Source organism: Bos grunniens, chromosome 21 (assembly GCF_055505025.1).
Source record: "Bos grunniens cultivar Pamir isolate PY7600 chromosome 21, Bosgru_T2T1.0, whole genome shotgun sequence".
NCBI lineage: Eukaryota > Metazoa > Chordata > Mammalia > Artiodactyla > Bovidae > Bos > Bos grunniens.
The window spans coordinates 65,638,010-65,661,542 of record NC_141185.1 but is presented as its reverse complement, the minus strand read 5'-3'; the positions used below and the strand labels follow the sequence as shown (position 1 = coordinate 65,661,542).

The following is a 23,533-nucleotide window of genomic DNA, read 5'->3' as shown; positions in this document are numbered from 1 at the left end:
CCCTACAACCTTCCTTGCTGTGTCCCTCGTAGAATTAAATAGAGACTGTTGTGGCCCCAACATCTTCAACCACGTGGCACTGTGAGTTCAACCACAAAGTTAGATGAGTGGTGAAGTGAAAGTTGCTTATTTGTGTCTGACTCTTTGCAACCCCATGGACTATACATTTCATGGGATTCTCCAGGCCAGAATACTGGAGTGGGTAGCCTTTCCCTTCTTCAGGATATCATCCCAACCCAGAGTTCGGACCCAGGTCTCCCACATTGCAGGCGGATTCTTTACCAACTGAGCCACAAGGGAAGCCAAAGAATACTGGAGTGGGTAGCCTATCCCTTCTCCAGTGAATCTTTCCGACCCAGGAATCGAACTGGGGTCTCCTGCATTGCAGGCGGATTCTTTACCACTGGGGTATCAGGGAAGCATGCATTGATTAAATAATGTGACTTTAAAGGATATTACATGATCATTCATTCCAACTCTTTCAAACCGAGCTGCAAAACATTTTACCAGACACCATGAGGGAAGAGTGGCAAAAAAGAAAAGGAGGCTTCACTTAGTAAGCCATCCAGAAAGAAGTTTATGCGTAATTCTATTTTATGCATTACATTATGACATTTTTATAATGTGTAGAAGCTGAGCCAATTGAGTGTTGAAGGACAAGGTGGGCTGGGAGCCTCAGATCTGATCTTGAGTCCAAGGCAGTGCTGATGCTCGCTGCCAGGTGGGAGTGGACGACAGCTGAAGTACGTATTTAGTTTCCTCCCTTTATGTCCTCTCTGCATCCTCCTCTGTTTCTTCTACACTGTCAAACCTTCCCTTCTAACCCTACCACATCTGCATCACCTCTGCTGGGCTGACCTGATTGGCTACTCTGAGCTTAAGAAGAGGGATGTCTGGGTCACTGGCCACAGAGCGTCTATCAGGCATCCAGCCACATTCCCCCACCTTACCTCATGGAACAGCATCTTTCTATTTTACCCCTGGAACGACATCTGCTCAGAGACCTATGTTTCTACCATCAAGGATCATGTCAATGAAACAGTGAACCATCGCAACTGAAGATGGACAGATAATAGTCTACAGTCTGGGTTGTATATCAACTGAGGTCTCCTCCCTGCCTTGCAGCAGAAGCTCTGACTACCTGCAGACCCCTGCTGCCCAGTACCTTTGCCAGTGGTCCCAAGAAGCTGTTGACATTTAGATTAGTGAAAAGTAAATAAAGTTAAACTTTGCTTCCTCAGTGGCACTGGCCACATTTAAGTGCTGAATTGTCACACTGTTTTATAGGAACGCTTCTAGCATTGCAGAAAGTTCTACTTTAGACAGTGTCCATGACAAGAGCTATGCATTTCATCATATTTTCTAGTCCAATAGTAAGTTTATAGGTGGGAAGAGTACAAATGTCAGGCTACTCAGAGTGAAGAATAGTGCAGGGCACCCACAAGGTTGCAGCTGGCACTGTGCGTCTCAGCAGACCCCAGGGCCAGGGCCTGGGACTCCAGGCCTTCTCTGGCTGTCATTTCTGATTTTCTTGTCTTGCCTTCAGAAGGCCTGAGGAGAAATGAGTCTTCAGGCACAATTCACAAACCAGAGACCACAGCCTCACAATGTAGTTCACTTCTGCAGGGGAAGAGTTCTGAAGCAGTCAACAAGCCTTTCCTATTTTTCCCTCACATATTCTTTTACCAATAGGCTAGTTATTGGAAAGATAAACTCTCTCCTATAGCTATTTTCAAGTGCTGATTCATAAAGTGTTTCTGTGTTTTGCATTACAAAATTCTGCTCTGAGCAGTTTGTATTTCTGATTGCTGAGGTGAGAAACAATGAGGGTTCCCTAGGACAAATTAAAAGAAGAGAGGTGCTCCTTCAGAGCCAGTGCCACCCCCCACCCTCTACCCTACTCCAAGCCAAGAGAATAAGGGAAACTTGGAAAAACTGGAATATTTGGAAAGTAAAAAATTTTGTGCATCTGTTTACATTTTTGTCTCCTTTCATTGGTCACTTATTTTTTAAAATGTTATTCTGAATAAATATAAGTTGTAACACTTTTTCCTGCCCTATACTATTGTAGTGATCTCAGTTAGGCAGCAGTGAGCAGTGGCATGAAGAGAGATCTTAATCCCCTGCCCAAGACTTGAACCTGGGTAGCCCAGATGAAAACCAGAAATCCTAGCCACCAAATCAGCAAGGGCTAGAGGCTAGAAGCTAATTTCCCTGGATCTTTGCCCCCAGTGAAAAATGCACTTGTCAGAGGTAGAAACTATAAATGCAGGTACAAAGTTTCTTATTAGAGACACAGCAGAACAAGGGGAGAGCACAGAGAGAAACTGTTTAGTTGAGACAGAAGCAAGGCAGAGAAGCACGCCTGGAGAGAAAGGCTGTGCTCATCCTCCCTAGTGAGGAGGAGCCCAGGAAAGAAGCGGTTAAGGCATTTGTAAGGCAGTTCTCCCAGGTCTTTGTCTTCCTTCAGGCTAGTTATCTAGTTTCTTTTTCCACACCTGAACTACCCTGGGACCCTCCGCTGGGGTGCATACGCACCCCTCACCCAAAATGGATCTCAAAGTGAAGGCTTCTGGGAGGAGCCAGACTCATTATGGGCTGGAGTTGTCCTGACTTTTGACACCAAGGAGCCTTTCTGTGCGTGTGTCGTGTCTCCCTTGTCCTTTACTTAGAAGGGACTTTGCGTCTCTTTGTGTTTGCCTCTCTCAGTTATTCCCTTGAGGTGTTAACAAGAGACAAAGACTGGCTATTTACCCTGTTTCTATTATTACTTCTATTTCTGAGAGCAAATGGGGAGCTCATTGTCCATTCCTCAACTGGAGCCCACCTATCTCTTATCACAGGAAATGCAAAGAGAAGACTGGCTGATTGTAAATGTCCAACCTGAAGCCCATCTGTCTCCTACCTCAGAGATAGTCTGAGATATGAGGTTGAATTATTAAGTATGAATGCATCTAAGTCATTTCCTCCTTCCTGGGATTAGAAGGGTGTCACCAAGCTCTTTTTGGAGTTCTAAAATTCTAGTTCAGATCAGTTTAGTTGCTTAGTCGTGTCCAATTCTTTGCAACCCCATGAACTGCATCACACCAGACCTCCCTGACCATCACCATCTCCCAGAGTTTACTCAAACTCATGTCCATTGAGTTGTTGATGCCATCCAACCATCTCATCCTCTGTCGTCCCTTTCTCCTCCTGTTTTCAAAATTTTCCAGCATCAGGGTCTTTTCCAAAGAGTCGGTTCTTCACATCACATAGCCAAAGTATTAGAGCTTCAGCTTCAGCATCGGTCCTTCCAATGAATATTCAGGACTGATTTCCTTTAAGATTGACTGGTTTGATCTCCTTGGAGTCCGAGTGACTCTCAAGAGTCTTCTCCAACACCACAATTTAAAAGCATCGGTTCTTTGGCACTCAGCTTTCTTTATGGTCCAGCGTACACATCCATATGTGACTACTGGAAAAATCATAGCCTTGACTAGACAGACCTTTGTTGGCAAAGTAATGTTTCTGTTTTTTAATCTGCTGTCTAGGTTGATCATAACTTTTCTTCCAAGGAGCAAGTATCTTTTAATTTCACAGCTGCAATCACCATCTGCAATGATTTTGGAGTCCAAAAAAATAAAGTCTGACACTGTTTCTACTGTTTCCCCATCTATTTGCCATGAAGTGATGGGACTGGATGCCATGATCTTAGTTTTTTGAATGTGGAGTTTTAAGCCAGTTTTTTCACTCTCCTCTTTTAGTTTCATCAAGAGGCTCGTTAGTTCCTCTTCACTTTCTGCCATAAAAGTGGTGTCATCTGCATATCTGAGGTTTCTGATATTTTTCCCAGCAATCTTGATTCCAGCTTGTGCTTCATTCAGCCCAGCATTCCACATGATGTACTCTGCATATAAGTTAAATAAGGAAGGTGACAATATACAGCCTTGTCATACTCCTTTCCCAATTTGGAACCAGTCTGTTATTCCATGTCTGGTTCTAATTGTTGCTTCTTGACCTGCATGCAGATTTCTCAGGAGGCAGGTAAGGTGGTCTGGTATTTTCATCTTTAAGAATTTTCCACAATTTGTTGTGATCTACACAGTCAAAAGCTTTAGTGTAGAAGCTTATTTATTTAAGTCAACCTTAAATAAATAAACTAGAAGTAGATGTTTTTCTGGAACTCTCTTGCTTTTTCTATGATCCAGCATATGTTTGAAATTTGATCTCTGGTTCCTCTGCCTTTTTAAATCCAGCTTGAACATCTGGAAGTTCTCAGTTCTGTTGAAGTTCTCAGTACTGCTGAAGCTGCTGAAGCTTAGCTTGGAGAATTTTGAGCATTACTTTGCTAATGTGTGAAATGAGAGCAATTGTGCAGTAGTTTGAACATTCTTTTGCATTGCCTTTCTTTGGGATTGGAATGAATACTGACCTTTTCCAGTCCTGTGGCCACTGCTGAGATTTCCAAATTTGTTGGCATTTTGAGTGCAGCACTTTGTCTTTTGAGTGCAGATTTTTGAGTTCATCTTTTAGGATTTGAAATAGCTCTACTGGAATTCCATCACCTCCACTAGCTTTGTTCTTAGTGATGCTTCCTAAGGCCCACTTGACTTTGCACTCCAGGATGTCTGGTTTTAGGTCAGTGATCACACCATTGTGGTTCTCTAGGTAATGAAGATTTTTTTTTTTTTATATAGTTCTGCTGTGTATTTTTGCCACCTCTTCTTAATATCGTCTGCTTCTGTTAGGTCCATATCATTTCTGTCCTTTATTGTGCTCATCTTTGCATGAAATATTCCCTTGGTATCTCTTAATTTCCAACTCACCCCTTAACTTCCATCCCTCCTACTCTCTCTCAGCACCCTCTTTCTCTACCTGTTGGCAAAGGTCTTTCTTGATCCATCCATACTTGACAGTTCAGTTGGGTTCTACTCTTCTACTTTGTCCATGCTGTACCCCCATTTTGGGAGCCTCATCACTGGGGAGAATGGGGATAGTAAGGATATAAGTGGGGTAGGAAGCATTGGGGAAGTTTTGTAGTATAAGCAGAAGTGCATTTTAGGGAAGTGACAAGATTCCCAAGGAGAAGGAGTTCCAACCTTGTCTGGTGGATGAGAAAGCATATTTATTTTTCACTGAACAGTATTTAAAAATAAAAAGTATTTTCACAATACAGTGTTTATCAAAGTATCCAAATGACAAAAAGGTAGTAACATTTTGATTTAAAACCTAGGCATAAATTAGTTTTTAAAATCAATGTAGTAAAGTATGAAATATGAAGTATTTAATGTAAATTTTTCAAAATTAAATATTGTTTAGGATTATTAAATGTGTTTTTTTTTTTCATAACTTGAGCATTTGTGTGAAGTTCTGATTGATTCTTAGAAGGTAACTGAAGATTCCCTTTCTTTAGTTCACAAATAGAGGTGATTCTCCAGCAAGGAGTCCAGATAAAAGGCAAAGCTGGTGGGGGCAAAATTGGCTGCAGGCTTCCCTTTGCCATGTCCCACTACCCCTAACCTTGCCATCGATATCCTACCGCCTGGAGTCTGGGTCTGTGTGGCCAACAACCGTGGCTTCCCATGAAAGGCTAGTGAGTGTAGGCCCTGAGAACTTAGGGCCCCTGTACCCACCAGAGCTCGGCAAGTTGAAATGACTCCTGCAAACCCAGTATGGATGAGCCTCCTTGAAAAAGATGTGCACTGAGGAAATGTGTGATTGCCAAAGCGATCCTTGCCATGTCCCTCCCCACCTCCCACCCCTCCACCCTCACCGCAGGCCACCCCCACATTCCTAGTGCCTCCATCACTAATCATCTGATGTGGATGATATGGCTGTTTGCTCAGCCAGTGGATGGGAGAGGGCTGGTGAGAAGTCAGAGAGTGGCTATGGGGACAGACCTCCTCCTCACCTTCCTCTGCCTTTCTCTCCCCCTTGCCTTGGGTTTTGCATTGTTCTGAGAAGGTGGCTCTTGGACCCCTCAGAACTACATTCCTCAGCCCAGGCCTGGCTCCCCTGGGTCCTCACCAGCCCCAGACCTCGGGCTGGGCAGGCACTCTGTGTCAATACGAGACTACTTTCCTGGCTCCCAATGGAGTCATCCTATCCTGTGTGTGAACCCCAGGAGAGGAGACTTGTTTATAGGCACTGAATGCTTAACACAGATGTGATTGCCCCTAGTCAGCCAGAACTAAGCTGCCTCCATCCCTCCCTTTGCCAGGGGAAACTGGGGCCATATGCTTCTTAGGCAAGCCTATTAGACCTTCTTCAACCTGAGACTTTATGCAGTAGTGTAGCTGGGAAGGGTTAGTTTTAAATTTACACTGGATCTGCCCCTGTGACTAACCCTTTTTTGTTATTATAAACATACATAATGGCCTGCCCCAGGGAGATAACTTGAGCTGCCCACCTGTGAAGGACTGTAAGGAAGTTACACTAACACATTCCCCTGCCTGAGACCTGCCGTTCTAGGGGACATTTGCAAGGACTGAATAGTCTTTTTACTTTGTTTCCTCCCCTTCCTCCCCACCCCATCTCTGACCCATAAAAGAACTTGACAACCAGGCCCTGACAAGATGGTTATTTTGAGGCTCTAGCCTTCCGTCTTCATGGTCAGCTGGCTCCCAAATAAGGTCCCTTCCTGATCCCAACACCTCATCTCATGTTCATTGACCAGTCTTGCAGCAAGCAGAGTGAGCTTGGACTCGGTAACAGCAGTGGAAATTAAAGACACTGGCAGGAAAGTGTGGGGCAGGATCTTTGGGAGAATTCGACTCCCTGAGAGAGGACACCTCCCCACCGACCCCTGTAAACCTGACACCAGGCAAGGCAGATAGAATATTACATCCAGAAGAGTTTTCCGAAGTAATCCAACCATATTACCATGCAAATAAAAATCTCAGAATCTGAAGTGTCCCTGTTCAGAGAATTTTGTTATAAATAATAGCACAACATTCTGTCTAGCAGTTTAAATTTTTAATCTGAAATTTTTTGTCTCTGACACCTGCTCTGTATTAACCTGGTCATGTGTTTTCCCAAGGGTTTCCTGCCTCTGTGTGCACTGATTCCTTTTGCTGTTAGAAAAATACAATTTTAAAGATAGGAAGTTCTATCTGGTATAAGTTTCTTCTAGGAAGACCATGAAGGGCCCTGGTGTCCCTGCTCAGAGCCTCAGGGGACACAGCAGGACAGTGAGTCCACAAGCTTATCTCTGGCAAGGAAGGCAGCAACTCACTGATCTTGCTGTACTCAGGACTTAATCTGCCCTGTGCAATATAATCGAATGGGAAGGATAATTCCCATTCTACCTTGAGCTGAGTTTTGGTTCTTTTACTTTTAGCTTCTCTAAATAACTCAGTTTTTCTTTGGGGAGAGGAGAAAATGACTGGCTAGTGAAATTTTAAATCTCCTGCTTTAAACAGGGTCATTCATAAAGGCTGTGTCACTCTCTAATGTACCTTATTTTCCCCTCTCTAATGAGAGAATTGATTTAACCTAATGCTTGAAATTAATTTTCCAGATTCCTGACCATAATCACCTTGCTTTGAAGAATCTTAAGGTTTCCCTGCAGAATTTGATTTTCTGCAGTTTTTCAGTTCTTCTAATAACTGCAGAGACCCTGCCCCAGAGCACACAGGGGACCATGCAATTCCCTGGATGCTCAGCACACTAACCAGAACCGATGGAAATTGTGAGTCAGGTGGGGATAAAGACTGGGAAACAGAAGACCAGGGTGAGGGGGTGTGAGTGAGTGAGACGGGGTTATATTGGGAAGGGTCTCTCTGAGAGGCTGCCTTCAGGCAGAGACTACATGTGAGAGAGGTTGCACACAGAGCTGGAGGGCAGAGAAGGGCCAGGGGCCCAGAGCAGGAAGGAGTTCAGGGCACGAGGGACCCTCAAAGAGGCAGGGCATCAGAGCACAGTGGAGCCACCCTCTAAGATGAAGCAATCACATAGGAGGGTTCTTGAATGTTATTCTAGGTTTCTGTGTTATTTTAATCAAGGAAATTTCACTGTCTGGTTTAAATTTGAAGATCTTTTCTGTGGTCACATCCCTATCCTCAGAGTCAGCCCTGCTCTGGTCCCACCTGGCCAAACACCACCGAGGGCCACTCCAGGCCTCCAAACCATCACCCCTCCCACAACCTGCTTCTCTATCTTTGACTGCTTGCCCAGGCCCAGCCTGAACAGGGACCAGCTCTGGGCAGGCTGCAGTGGCTCCCAGCAGCAAAAATCCATAGCTCCCATGTCCTGCTTGGCTTTTTGAATGATGCTGATCTGCACAGGTGTATCTTGCCCCATGACTGATCCTCTGCACAGGCAGGAGCAGAGGCTTATACCTCATACCTTAGGGACTGGGGTTCCTCCTTGGAAATGTTCTGTGAAATCAAGAGCCAAGAGCTCCAGACACCAGCTTCAGCTGGCAGTCTGCATGGGAACACATGTCTCTTGTCCTTCTTAACTTAAAAACCTATGTACAACATGAGAGTTTTTTCTGGGGCAAAATGAGGACGATAGCCTGGGAAACAGTATGTCAGATAGCTCTGAGAAACTGCTCCAAAGAAGTAACAGGGAAGGTCAGCATATACGTGATTTTGATGAAGGGGGAGTACAAAGCAATCAAACACATATTTTCTTTGCAGAAAGTTTCTTCTAGTCACAAGGAACAAATGTCACCATGAAAGATTTCAGGGCTTTTCTAGGTATGAGGAGATACAAGAACTGAGCTCATAAAATCGGTTCCTAAAAATATCCAACTATCTTAAGACTGTTCTGCCAGTTTTTCCCGGAGCACAGGGTGCCTCATTTCTGCTCTCTACCCTGAACTTCTTTCAGGGAGTGTCGAGAGTCAGCATATACAGAGAGTCAGCACATGATTTAAATCTTCTAGAGGTAGATGGCAAGTGCCAATGGGCAAGTGCCAGTTTGTAGTTGACACCTCTCAGGTTACTTCCTCCAGTAGAGAGACAATAGCCCGGGGAACCTTTGCAGTGTGATGCTTTGAGGAAGTCAGACCATGGATAACGATCAGTTCAGAATCATCCAACTTTGTTTCAATTGTCAAAATCCAGAAATAGCAACATGACCAGATAATAAAACAGTAGTTAATAAGAGTTAACATAAAAATGTAAAAACAGTTGGTGAACTGGGAGGTTTCAACTCCAAAGCTGGTATGAAGCTCAGAGGCATGAAATTGTAGGTGGCTTATCAAGAGACCTTGAGAGTGGGATGGTGCCTGAGCCAGCAGTCACCTAAGGGGCTCCCTCCTAAGGGGCAGAGCCAGGCTGAGATTCAGGTCTGGAGTTTTCAAGTTGAAGAGGTTCAGGTCTCCCTAGCATCCTTTCTTCTAAATTGGCTCTGAAGATGCCAAAATTCCCCAGAAAATAATAAGTATTTGGTTATATTTTATAGGTTGTTAGTGAATGTGGAAGGCAGAGTAATGGGCCCCTTCCTTCCACCAAAGATGTCCATATCCTAAAGCCTATGACTTATGAATATATTATGTTACATGGAAGAAAGGACTATGCAGCTGTAATACATGAGGGACCTTGAGGTGCAAGGTATATTAGATTATCCAGGTGGACCCCAGGTAATCACAGGCTTATTCGTATAAGATGGAGGCAGGAAGGTTGGATAAGATGTGAGGATGGAAACAGGTGGGAGAGATGCAGTCCACAGGCCAAGGAATGAAGTTTCCTTTTAGAATCCTGGAAAGGCTGGGAACAGATTCTCTGCTGGATCCTCCAGAAGGAAAGAAGACCTGCAGACCTCTGACCTTCAGATAAAAATTTGTCTTCTTTTCAGCCAAATTTGGCATAATCTGCCACAGCAGCAATAAGAAATGAATACAATGAGCCAGTTTTCTTTTAGACTGGCTCTTTATACAAAATCATATTTCAATTGGCCAGATTGTGTTGTTTTCAAGGGGTTTTTTTTGTTTTTTTTTTTTACTGCTGATGAACATTTAGAATAGTATGTGAAACACTAGCATATCAGTTCATCTTTCTCTTTATCTATAGACAATTTGACCCAAAACACTGAGGGCTTTTTAAATTCAGTAAATAAAGTAAAACGATCTTACAGTTCAAAAGGGAAAATGATAATCATATTTTGAAACAAATTATTGTTAACTGTTTAAATAACAAGAGTCCTACTGTGTGCTCCATAGCAGGTTTTCAAATGCCCTTTTGTCCTTGGCTCAGTGGAAGCATGGACCTAGAGCAGCCAATTTCTCAGGACAGAGATTATCTATGACGAAACACAAGGAAAAAGTTGAATTGTCTTAGAGTTTTCCAAATGCTGGGGTAACTTAAGCGATGCATATTGGGCTTTATGTGTAAATGTTGTTGTCGTTCAGTCACTAATTGTATCCTACTCTTTGCGACCCCCTGGCCTGTATCAGGCTCCCCTGTCCTTTACAGCCTCCCAGAGTCTGTTCAGATTAATGTTCATTGAGTCAGTAATACTATCTAAGTGTCTCATCCTCTGCCTCCCCCATTCTCCTTTTGCCTTCAATCTTTCCCAGCATCAGGGTCTTTTCCAAAGAATCAGCTCCTCACATCAGGTGGCCAAAGTGTTGGAGCTACAGCTACAGCATCATTCCTTCCAATGAATAATCAGGGTTGATTTCTGTTAAGACTGATTGGCTTGATCTTGTTTCAGTCCAAGAGAATCTCAAGAGTCTTCTCTAGCATCATAATTCAAAAGCATCAATTTTCAGCACTCAGCCTTTCTTATGGTCCAACTCTCACATCCATACATGACTACTGGAAAAACCATAGCTTTGACTATATAGACCTTTGTCGGCAAAGTGATGTCTTTGCTTTTTCAGTATACTGGCTAGATTAGTCATAACTTCCCTTCCAAGGAGCAAATGTCTTTTAATTTCATGACTGCAATTACCATCCAAAGTTATTTTGGAGACCAAGAAAATAAAATCTGTCACTGCTTTCACTTTTCCCCCTTCTGTTAGCCAGGAAGTCTATGGGACCAGATGCCACGATCTTAGTTTTTTAAACATTGAGTTTTAAACCAGCTTTTTCACTCTCATCATTCACCATCATCAAGAACTCTTTAGTTTCTTTTCACTTTCTACCATTAGAGTGGTATCATCTGCTTATCTGAAGTTGTTGATATTTCTCCTGGCAATCTTGATTACAGCTTGTGATTCATCCATCCTGACATTTCACATGATGAACTCTGCATTTAATTTAAATGAGCAGGATGACAATATACACCCTTGTCAAACTCCTTTCCCAATTCTGAAGCAGCCTGTTGTTCCACGTTCAGTTCTACCTGCTGCTTCTTGACCTACATATAAGTTTCTCAGAAGACAGGTAAGGTGATCTGGTACCCCCATCTCTTTAAGAATTTTCCACACTTTGTTGTGATCCACACACCAAAGGCTTAGTATAGACAATGAAGCACAAGTAGATGTTTTTCTGGAAATCTCTTTTTTTTTCTATGATCCAACAAATGTTGGCAACTTGATCTCTGGTTCCACTGCCCTTTCTAAACCCAGCTTCTCCATCTGGAAGTTCTCAGTTCATGTACTACTGAAGCCTAGTTGAAGGATTTTGATCAGAACCCTACTAGCATGTGAAATGAACATAATTGTACAATAGTTTGAACATTCTTTGGATTGGAATGAAAACTGACCTTTTCCAGTCTTATGGCCACTGCTGAGTTTTCCAAATTTGCTGATATATTGATTGCATCATTTTAATAGCATCATCTTTATTTGATAGCCTGTGGTGAACAATGTTGGGTTTGTGATCTCCAAAGAAAAAGATTTAGCTTCAGGGTCAGGGACCAGGTTTGATCGCTCAGAGCTTTTGTGTGCAGAAGTTTTATTACAGTGAAAAATGACAGAAAAATCTGACACAGACATCAGAAGGGGGAAGAGAGTGCCCCACTCACTAGTCTCATCAAGGCCTTATATACTTTTACCAGACCCACTCCCACAACATTTGTTTTAATATAAGAGAATTAGTCAGAAGGTTCTTGTTAAGAAGGAGAAACAAGTCCTTGGATAAGATACATTGTTGTTATATAATCATTAGTTCAGAGTTTAAGGAAAAACATACCCTTGAGCAAGATGAGTTATTTAGTTGTGTAATCATTATCTCTGGGATTAAAGAAAGTTAGTCTTAAAAACCATTGTCATAACAATTCAGAGTTTAAGAAAAATTGTCTTGTGTGAGGAAGACAAAGCAATGTAGAAAAAAAAAAAACAAAAACGTCCTTTTCTCCTCCTTGAGAACCCCAGACCCCTTTCTCCTCTTCAAGGGCCCTGGACCCCTTCCTTCTTGAGGACCCCAAACTCCTTATCAATCTACCTAAGAATCAGCTTTCTCATTTGAAATAACTCAGCTGGAATTCCATCACCACCACCAAACACCTTTGTTCACAGCAATGCTTCGTAAGTGCCGCTTGACTTCACAATCCACTATGTCTGACTCTAGCTGAGTGATCACATCATGTGGTTATCCAGATGATTATGACCTTTATACTTCTTCTGTGTATTCTTGCCACCTCTTCTTAATCTCTTCTGCTTCTGTTAGGTCCATACTCTGTCTTTCATCATACCCATCCTCGCATGAAATACTCCTCAAAATCTCCAGTTTTCTTGAAGAGATCTCTAGTCTTTCCCTTTCTGTTGTTTTCCTCTATTTCTTTGCATTGTTCATTGAAGAAGGCCTTCTTTTCTCTCCTTGCTATTCTCTAGAACTCTGCATTCAGTTGGGTATATGTTTTCCTTTCTCCCTTGCCTTTCACTTGTCTTCTTTCCTCAGCTATTTGTAAAGCCTCCTCAGATGACTACTTTGATTCTTGCACTTCTTTTGCTTTGAGATGGTTTTAGTCACCACCTCCTATATAGTATTACAAACCTCTGTCCATTGTTCTTCAGGCATTCTGTCTACGAGACCCAATCCCTTAAATCTATTAATTACCTACATTGTATAATCATAAGAGATTTGATTTAGGTCATACCTGAATGGCCTATTGGTTTCCCTACTTTCTTCAATTTAAGCCTGAGTTTTACAATAAGGAGCTCATAATCTAAGCCACGGTCAGATTCAGGTCTTTTTTTGCTGACTATACACAGCTTCTACATCTTCCTCTGCAAAGAATATAATCAATCTGATTTTGGTATTGACCATTTGGTGATGTGCATGTGTAGAATCGTCTCTTGCATTGTTGGAAAATACTGTTTGCTATGACCAATGTGTTCTCTTGATAAAACTGTTAGCCTTTGCCCTGCTTCATTTTTTACTCCAAGCCCAAACCTGCCTGTTACTCCAGGTATCTCTTGACTTTCTACTTTTGCATTCCAATCCCCTGTGATGAAAAGGGCATCTTTTTTGATGCTATTTCTATAAGGTCTTCTAAGTCTTCATAGAATGAGTCAACTTCAGCTTCTTCAGTATCAGTAGTTGGGGCATAGACTTGGATTACTGTGATGTTGAGTGGTTTGCCTTGGAAACAAACTGAGATCATTCTGTCATTTTTGAGATTGCACCCAAGTACTGCATTTTAGACTCTTATTAACTATGAGGGCTATTCCATTTCTTCTAGAGGGTTTTTGCCTACAATAGTAGATATAATAGTCATCTGAATTAAACTTGCCCATTCCCACCCATTTTAGTTTATAGATTCCTAAGATGTTCAAGCTGGTTTTAGAAAAGGCAGAGGAACCAGAGATCAAATTGCCAACATCCACTGCATCATCGAAAAAGCAAAAGAGTTTCAGAAAAACATCTATTTCTGCTTTATTGACTATGCCAAAGCCTTTGACTGTGTGGATCACAATAAACTGTGGAAAATTCTGAAAGAGATGGGAATACCAGACCACCTGACCTGCCTCTTGAGAAACCTATATGCAGGTCAGGAAGCAACAGTTAGAACTGGACATGGAACAACAGAATGGTTCCAAATAGGAAAAGGAGTATGTCAAGGCTGTATATTGTCATCCTGCTTATTTAACTTCTATGCAGAGAGCATCATGAGAAACGCTGGGCTGGAGGAAGCACAAGCTGGAATCAAGATTGCCAGGAGAGATATCAATAACCTCAGATATGCAGATGACACCACCCTTATGGCAGAAAGTGAAGAGGAACTAAAACGCCTCTTGATGAAAGTGAAAGAAGAGAGTGAAAAAGTTGGCTTAAAGCTCAACATTCAGAAAACTAAGATCATGGCATCTGGTGCCATCACTTCATGGCAAATAGATGGGGAAACAGTGGAAACAGTGGCTGACTTTGTTTTTCTGGGCTCCAAAATCACTGTGGATGGTGATTGCAGCCATGAAATTAAAAGACGCTTACTCCTTGGAAGGAAAGCTATGACCAACCTAGACAGCATATTAAAAAGCATAGACATTACTTTGCCAACAAAGGTCCGTCTAGTCAAAGCTATGTTTTTTCCAGTAGTCATGTACGTATGTGAGAGTTGGACTGTAAAGAAAGCTGAGCACTGAAGAATTGATGCTTTTGAACTGTGGTGTTGGAGAAGATTCTTAAGAGTCCCTTGGACTGCAAGGAGATCCAACCAGTCCATCCTAAAGATTAGTCCTGAGTGTTCACTGGAAGGACTGATGTTGAAGCTGAAACTCCAATACTTTGGCCACCTGATGCGAAGATCTTATTCATTTGAAAAGACCCCGATGCTGGAAAAGACTGAGGATAGGAGGAGAAGGGGACGACAGAGGATGAGATGGTTGGATGGCATCACCAACACAATGGACATGGGTTTGGATGGACTCTGGGAGTTGGTGATGGACAGGGAGGCCTGGCTTGCTGCGATTCATGGGGTCGCAAAGAGTCAGACACGACTGAGCGACTGAACTGAAGTGAACTGACACCACAAAGACTCCTCTCTTTACTCTCCTAAGTTCTATCTAAGACAGTGTAGTACACTCTCCCCAAGCCTCCAACTCCTCAAAGTGACAAGTTCAGACACTCCTCTTTGCCTTCTGGGGCAACTCATCAGCAATCTCTTTCCCTGGGACAGGTTGGGAAGTGCACATTCATTCCCTGCCCCCGTTTCCATGGTAATGAGAAAGTGAACAGCATTCAGCAACTGCAGTGAGGACCAGAGGAGGCGGATCATCATTGTGAGTGATGAGGGACGTCTCATGGAGAGTGGGGAACCAGAGTTCGGGAGGCCACTCAGAGATCACTGGGTCCTTCAGCACATAAAGAGGCCCAAGTCTAGAGATGTGGGCTGGGAAACAATAGCCTCACAGATAGAGGATGACTTTCCCTGTCCTGAGGATCACACTGCAAGTCAAGTGTGCCCCCAGAAAATACCCGAAAGTTGTTCTTCAGGAGAGTTGAACAGGCAGGTAGTTGAGGGGAGTGGGTCCCTGAGATATTCCTGAGTTCACCCTCCCTGTCTGTAGCCTTGCACCTACTTAAGCAGCAGCTTTTCTATATCTAAGACCTAATATAAATGGATAACCATGATCATCACAAAGTAAAAGGAAACCTGAGATGTAAACATGAAACATCTTGATTAAAAAAAAAAAAAAAGATTAGCTAATAGTCCAGAGGAGAAAATTTAGGAAACAGATAACTTCAAACAAAACACTCTGATTAGCATGGCTGGAGTGAGATTTTAAACATGGCAACTGTTAAAAAAAAATACAACAAAACAGGATCTTATGATGGGTTAAGAACTGGGGAATAATTATAAAGGTTCTTTATATTAAGAAAATATAAAATTTGGTTAAAAAATGAGAGAAAGCACAAGAAATTTCTTTTTAAAATAAAGCTTCTTTGTTTTTCTCTTTATGACTTACTTCATTCTGTATAACAGGCTCTAGGTTCATCCACCTCAGTTCAACTGACTGAAATTTGTGTATATTCCAGCTTCTTTATCCATTCACCTGTTGATGAACATCTAAGTTTCTTCCATGTCCTAGCTATCATAAATAGTGCTGCAGTGAACATTGGGGTACATGTGTATTTTGTGGTTTTCTTAGGGTATATGCCCAGTAGTGAGGTTGCTGGGTCATATTGTAGCTTTATTCCTAGTTTTTTAAGGAACCTCCATATTGTTCTACATAGTGGCTGTGTCAATTTACATTCTCATCAACAGTGAGCAAGAAGGTTCCCCTTTCTCCACATCCTTTCCAGCATTAAAAGTTTGTAGATTTTTTGGTAATGGCCATTCTGACTGGTATGAGGTGATACCTCATTGTGGTTTTGATTTACATTTCTATAATAGTGAGCAATGTTGAGCGACTTTTCAAGTGTTCATGGTCCATCTGTATGTCTTCTTTGGAGAAGTGTTTGTTTAGGTCTTCTGCCCATTTTTTGATTGAGTTATTTGTCCTTCTGATATTGAGCTGCAATTGCATATTAACACATATATATGGAATCTAGAAAAATGGTGCTGGTGAACGTATTTGTAGGGCAGGCACAGAGACACAGATGAAGAGAATAGACTTGTGAACACAGCGAGGGAAGAAGAGGCTGGGATGAATTGAGAAAGTGGCATTGAAATATATACATTAACATGTGTAAAACAGGTAACTAGTAGGAAGTTGCATAAAACAAAGGAAGCTCAGCCTAGCGCTCTGTGATGACAAAGAGGGATGAGATGGGGGAGTTGGGCAAGGAGGCTCAAGAGGGAGGAGATATATGCATACTTACAGCTGATTCAGAGTGTTGTAAGACAAAAACCAAGACAAAACTGTAAAACAACTATCCTCCAATTAAAAATAAAAATTAAAAAAGTAGAACATGAAAGGATAGTAAATATGAGTGTAAAGAAAAGAAAGAGTATTTCTTTAAAAAAAAAAAAAATCCAGAATCCAGCCTAATAGAAGTTTTAGGAAGAGATCACAGAGTGAGTGGAGTTAAGGAAACTATGAAATTAATAAGCATGTGTGTATCTGAAATTAAAAAATTTAAAAAAAAAAGAAAAAAAAATTCCTCAGTGGAAAATAAGTATTTATTTTGGAAAGGAAATCAAATGCCAAGTACCATGACTAGAAAAATAAGAGATTTTTCTCTTCAATACCAATCTGTAAAATTTTGGAATACCAGGAATAGAGGTCAGCTGTGAATAGAAAGAAAATTATGATGGTTTCAGAATCTCATCAGTGACACTGGATGCTGAAACACAAAGGAGCTTTGAGAGGATGTGTTCAAACTTCTTGGGGAAAATAATTTTGTGTCTTAATTCCCATACCCAGCACTCAAATATATGTGATATGCTGTGTTAGTCAGCTAGGGCTTCCATAACCAAATAGCACAGATTGCATGGCTCAAACCACAGAAATTTATCTTCTCACAGTTCTGGAGGCTGGGAGTCTGAGTTCAAAATGTTGGCATGGTTGGTTCCTCATAAAGCCTCTCTCCTTGATGTGCAAACGACTGTGTTCTCACTGTGTCCTATGCAGACTTTTCTCTGAGCATACCTCCTTGACATCTCTCCCTCTTCTTACAAGGCCAGAGTCTTACTGGATCAGGATCCTACTCTGACCTCATTTAACCTTAATTATACCTCTTTAAAGGCCCTATCTTCAAACAGTCACATTGGAGGAATTTTGGAGAAATATTAGTCCATAACATGTGTGATAGTAAAATAAAGACATTAATATATATCAAGGGCTAAGACAGTTTGCCTCCTTCAAGAAAAAAGGTAAATAAACCAAATGTGAAGAAAGATACTAGATCCAAGAGACAGGGAACCCAATGTAGGAGATAGATGAAGAGAGTTCCAGGGCAATGCTCTGTAGATTACACTAGCTGAAATGGACTGAATTGGTCGAGGGTCAGGAGGAAGAGCATTGGGAAAAAGCAGGTATGCATTGGATGACATAACATGGGCCAATAACACACGAATAAAAGAAAGACACCTGCATACTTTCTGAGCAACTGCTCAGTCCTGCCTGACTCTTTGCAATCCTGTGGACTGTAGGCAGCTCCTCTGTCCCTGGGATTCACCAGGAAAGAATATTGGAGTGGGTTACCACTTCCTCCTCCAGGAGATCTTCCTGACCCAGGGGTCAAACCCAGAGCTCCTATATCTCCTGCATTATCAGGCAGATTCTTGACCACTGAACCACTAGAGAAGCCCAAGAGAAAGACAATCATAAGGAAAAAAGTAAGACGTGCATAAATAAAATGGCACAGTGCTGCTCTACCTATCTCTGTGGTAACAATGGAACAAAATAGAAAGCCCAGAGATAAATCCATGCACCTATGGACACCTTATCTTTGACAAAGGAAGCAAGAATATACAATGGAAAAAGATAATCTCTTTAACAAGTGGTGCTGGGAAAACTGGTCAACCACTTATAAAAGAATGAAACTAGAACACTTTCTAACACCATACACAAAAATAAACTCAAAATGGATTAAAGATCTAAACATAAGACCAGAAACTATAAAATTCTTAGAAGAGAACATAGGCAAAACACTCTCTGACATAAATCACAGCAGGATCCTCTATGACCCACCTCCCAGAATATTGGAAATAAAAGCAAAAATAAACAAACAGGACCTAATTAAAATTAAAAGCTTCTGCACAACAAAGGAAACTATAAGCAAGGTGAAAAGACAGCCTTCAGAATAGGAGAAAATAATAGCAAATGAAGTAACTGACAAACAACTAATCTCAAAAATATACAAGCAACTCCTGCAGCTCAATTTCAGAAAAATAAACGACCCAATCAAAAAATGGGCCAAAGAACTAAACAGACATTTCTCCAAAGAAGACATACAGATGGCTAACAAACACATGAAAAGATGCTCAACATCACTCATCATCAGAGAAATGCACATCAAAACCACAATGAGGTACCATTTCACGCCAGTCAGAATGGCTGCGATCCAAAAGTCCACAAGCAATAATGCTGGAGGGGGTGTGGAGAAAAGGGAACCCTCTTACACTGTTGGTGGGAATGCAAACTAGTATAGCCACTATGGAGAACAGTGTGGAGATTCCTTGAAAAACTGCAAATAGAACTGCCATATGACCCAGCAATCCCACTGCTGGGCATACACACCGAGGAAACCAGAATTGAGAGACATGTATACCCCAATGTTCATCGCAGCACTGTTTATAATAGCCAGGACATGGAAGCAACCTAGATGTCCATCAGCAGATGAATGGATAAGAAAGCTGTGGTACATATACACAATGGAGTATTACATAGCCATTACAAAGAATACATTTGAATCAGTTCTAATGAGGTGGATGATACTGGAGTCCATTATACAGAGTGAAGTAAGCCAGAAAGAAAAACACCAATACAGTGCTAAGTCACTTCAGTCGTGTCTGACTCTGTGTGACCCCATAGACGGCAGCCCACCAGGCTCCCCTGTCCCTGGGATTCTCCAGGCAAGAACACTGGAGTGGGTTGCCATTTCCTTCTCCAATACAGTATACTAATGCATATATATGGAATTTAGAAAGATGATAACAATAACCCTATATGTGAGACAGCAAAAGAGACACAGATGTATAGAACACTCTTTTGGACTCTGTGTGAGAGGGAGAGGGTGGAATGATTTGGGAGAATGGCATTGAAACATGTATAATATCATATATGAAACGAATCACCAGTCCAGGTTCTATGCAGGGTACAGGATGCTTGCGGCTGGTGCACTGGGATGAGCTGGAGGGATGGTATGGGGAGGGAGGTGGGAGGGGATTCAGGATGGGGAACACGTGTACGCCAGTGGCGGATTCATGTTTATGTGTGGCAGAACCAATACAATATTGTAAAGTAAATAGCCTCCAATTAAAATAAATAAATTTAAATTTAAAATAAAATAAAAAACAGTCCTGCATTAAAAGGTGAGATTACAACTAAAAAAAAATAAATAAAATAAAATTTTCAACTTCTAGAAACTTTAGACATGGAAACTTTGTTTGTAGATGAAATTAGAAACTGAGAAATGGGACAAAAAGTCAGCTTACTGTGTGACACTGTGAATCAAGATTTATCTCCAGAAGAAGGAAGCAGTTGGGAGCAGACGATTTAAAGTTGCAAAGGTAACCAATATGGGAACCAGTCTTAGAGCCATATTGAGAGAGTTGATTTTCATATACTGGAGTCTAAAATTGGAAAATTAATATGTGTTCCAGTGGCAAAGCATTATCTAGAGAACTGACATTAAACATTAGAGTGAGAATCAGTGGAAAGAACTGATTTCCCCACCATTTGCCTCTGCTCAGGATAGAGGGATTTGGGTTGGTAAGATGGGCGAGGAGATGTTACTCTGCATCACATACCCTCCTGGTACTAGTCTATCTTTTCTCATATATGTGTTTAATTACATAAGTATATCAAATGCATGTAATTATACATATGTGGTGTTTATCACACTGACATTGTACTTGACAGAGAATTATAAATAGAACCTACCTCTTCCTTCCTTTCCCCTTTATATAAACCTTCCCTGGTGCATATTTCTATCCTCAGGGAGTAACTTTCTAACTTGCAAAATTATTGAAAAACTTATTTCACTTCAAGTCATGCTATTGAATTTCCACATTTCTATCTTTTAAAAAAGCCTCCGTTCTATGAGTTCACTTTTTTCATTCTTCAATTTTATGTATTAAGAATTGAGGCCAATAATATTATTTATTTCCTTATTTTTCCCTGTAAATCACTACATCCCACCTCTACTACCCAACAGCTCTTTATAAAATGTATGTGCTCTTTATTGTCACTTTCTCCTTTGTTTCCAACAGATCTCTGAGCAGAGTCCAACTTGCCTTTCTATTCTGACTATATGACAAATCAGAGCTCATTTTCAAGACTAGCCATTCTCTCTCAAATTCTTTTCTTTCTGAACATATTATATTAGAATAGAAGACAATGATCCATATTTGTGCATCTTATTTGGTCAGGAGCAAGAGACCTGAGTGTCTTTGAGGGAGGGAAAATACACTGTATGCATTGTGAGAGAACAGAACATCTCACAGTTTAAAGGGACACTTTTGTATTTCCTTTCATTAGTTATCATCTGTTTTTCCTTTTGTGATCAAAGCTGGAGGTAGTTAGTGGACTTTACTTTCCAGTCATGCTGGGCACCTTAAACCAGAGTCATCTCCATAATGCTTTCTTTTCTTTTTTTTTTTTTTTAATTTTATTTTATTTTTAAGCTTTACATAATTGTATTAGTTTTGCCAAATATCAAAATGAATCCACCACAGGTATACATGTGTTCCCCATCCTGAACCCTCCTCCCTCCTCCCTCCCCATACCATCCCTCTGGGTCGTCCCAGTGCACTAGCCCCATAATGCTTTCTTGTAAGAATACTATTTTCAAAGTAGGGATGCAAAGAGATATTTTGATCTATAATGAGTCATAGTGGTTCTTTTCTACATCTCCATATATCCTATTAAATGAATGATTTCTTTTTGGGATCCAGTTTTACCTTACCAAAGATGTGACATCTTAATCCCTTCCTCCCTCTGCCCTGTCTTCCGCACTGAATAACCACTGGAATTTTGAGGATGTTTGTAAGGTTTTTTTTTTTCCTTTTTTCTTTTTATGTTTGTAAGTTTTACTAACATATTTTTCATTCTTAATTATTTGTGGTGAGACAAATATCCTTACCTGATTTAAGCACTGCCTTCAGCAATTTGAGAACTTTCTGCCGCTGCTGCTGCTAAGTCGCTTCAGTCGTGTCTGACTCTGTGCGACCCCATAGACAGCAGCCCACCAGGTTCCGCCGTCCCTGGGATTCTCCAGGCAAGAACACTGGAGTGGGTTGCCATTTCCTTCTCCAATGCATGAAGTGAAAAGTGAAAGGGAAGTCGCTCAGTGGTGTCCGACTCTTAGCGACCTCATGGACTGCAGCCTACCAGGCTCCTCCGTCCATGGGATTTTCCAGGCAAGAGTACTGGAGTGAGGTGCCGTTGCCTTCTCCGTGAGAACTTTCTAGGGATGCATATTTAGAACCAAAAGACAGTTAAATGACTTATCAAGAAGTCATTTAAGCTTTTCTTTTAATTAGCAAATAATTTTGAGAAAATAGAGTCCACTGAACTATAGGCTTTTTCTCCCTTCATTATGCCTAGTGCTATTTTCTACACAAAAGAAACACACGTTTCCTCCACTGATTATTGTATCAGTTTGGCACAAGTGAGAGCCATTAGTTTTGAATCACCTGGGCTCTCATTTCCATCACAGCCAAAGATAACTGGTAAATGAATTCCTCTTTAGAAATAGAGTCATCAGAGCCCACTTGCATCAAACCCAGGGGCTATCACAGATAGCACAGAATGCCAGGATTGCATCCAGATTATAGAGAATGTAAAATTCCCTGAAAGAGTATCTACTTACTACTAGGATTTATAGGGGAGAAATTAGAAATAACTTAAATTCAACAGTGAAATGCAGTATCATAGCCACAATTTCTTTTTTAACAGTTTAGTGATACGTCAATCTCAACCCCAGTGGTCAGTCATCTGTAAACTGTACTGAGTCCCAAGAAAATCCACCTGAAATGTGTGACACTGTTTTGCTTAAGTCACCAGATCCTGATTCCTGTAACCATTCATTCTGTAACAGAAATGATGCTTGTGACTGATATTTGTATAGTTCCCCAAATTAAGAGATTTGAACCTGTCACTTTTTCAAACGAGCAAATGAATCCTATTAATAGCTGCTTCTAGGAGCAGATGGGAATATTTGATGCACAGATGGAAACCAAAATATTTAAAACTTTCATTTTCTTTCCATCTATCTGTGGGAATCATTTTTGTTTTAAACTTATCAACCAAAAAGCCTGTGCCTAGAATTCATTCTGCCAAGTCAACTGCGTTCAGTTGTGATTGTTCAAACAAATATTTGTAAATACTTTTATTTGTCGGGCCGTGCCTCTTACTGAGACAATGGGCATTGTCCTCATGTTGAGTAGACAAACATTAAGCTGACCACTATTTTTTAAAAGCCACGGTGGTAATACATACTGGGAAAGAGAAGCACAGAATTCTGGGGGAATCCATGACCGCATCTCTTGGAGGGTCAAGAAGGGAATCTTGAGGGGCATGATGTTTGAGCTGACACCTGAGAGGTGAGCAAGGCACTGTTTGGCAAGGAAGGGGCACAGAGATGAGGAAGTATCCTATTTGGAGGTAACATCAGAGGGAGGACCCAGTGGGTGTAGAGAAACATAGACACGGTTGCCTCTGGAGGAACTGAGGAAGGCCAGAAAACTTAAAGCTCTCATGCCTGAGAAACAGCAGGAGAAACTTGCTGGGGATGACCAAGGCCTTCAGGAGTCTGGGGAAGTGTTGGACGCTCTACAGGGGCGTTATGTGAATGGACATGCATTTTAAAGAGCCATTCTGGCCAATATTAGGAGAAAAGATTTCAGAGAGCAAAAGTGAGTACTTTTGTTTTGGGTACATGCCCTTTATCAAATACGTTCATTGCAAGTGCTTTTTCCTAGTCTGCACTTGTCATTCATTTTCTTAACTGTGTCTTTTGAAGAACAGACATTTTCAATTTTGATGAAATCCAGTTTATCAATTTTTTTCCATGGATCATGCTTTTGTAGTTTTATGTAAAATTTATCA

The 23,533-nt window shown here is 41.3% G+C and overlaps 1 protein-coding gene across 2 annotated transcripts in view; it reads left to right on the top strand.

Moving 5' to 3' along the window:
* The window catches only part of GABRG3 (gamma-aminobutyric acid type A receptor subunit gamma3), an 828,707-nt gene that overhangs the window by 420,270 nt on the left and 384,904 nt on the right, over nt 1-23,533 (top strand). The gene's annotated exons all lie outside the window — the stretch shown is intronic.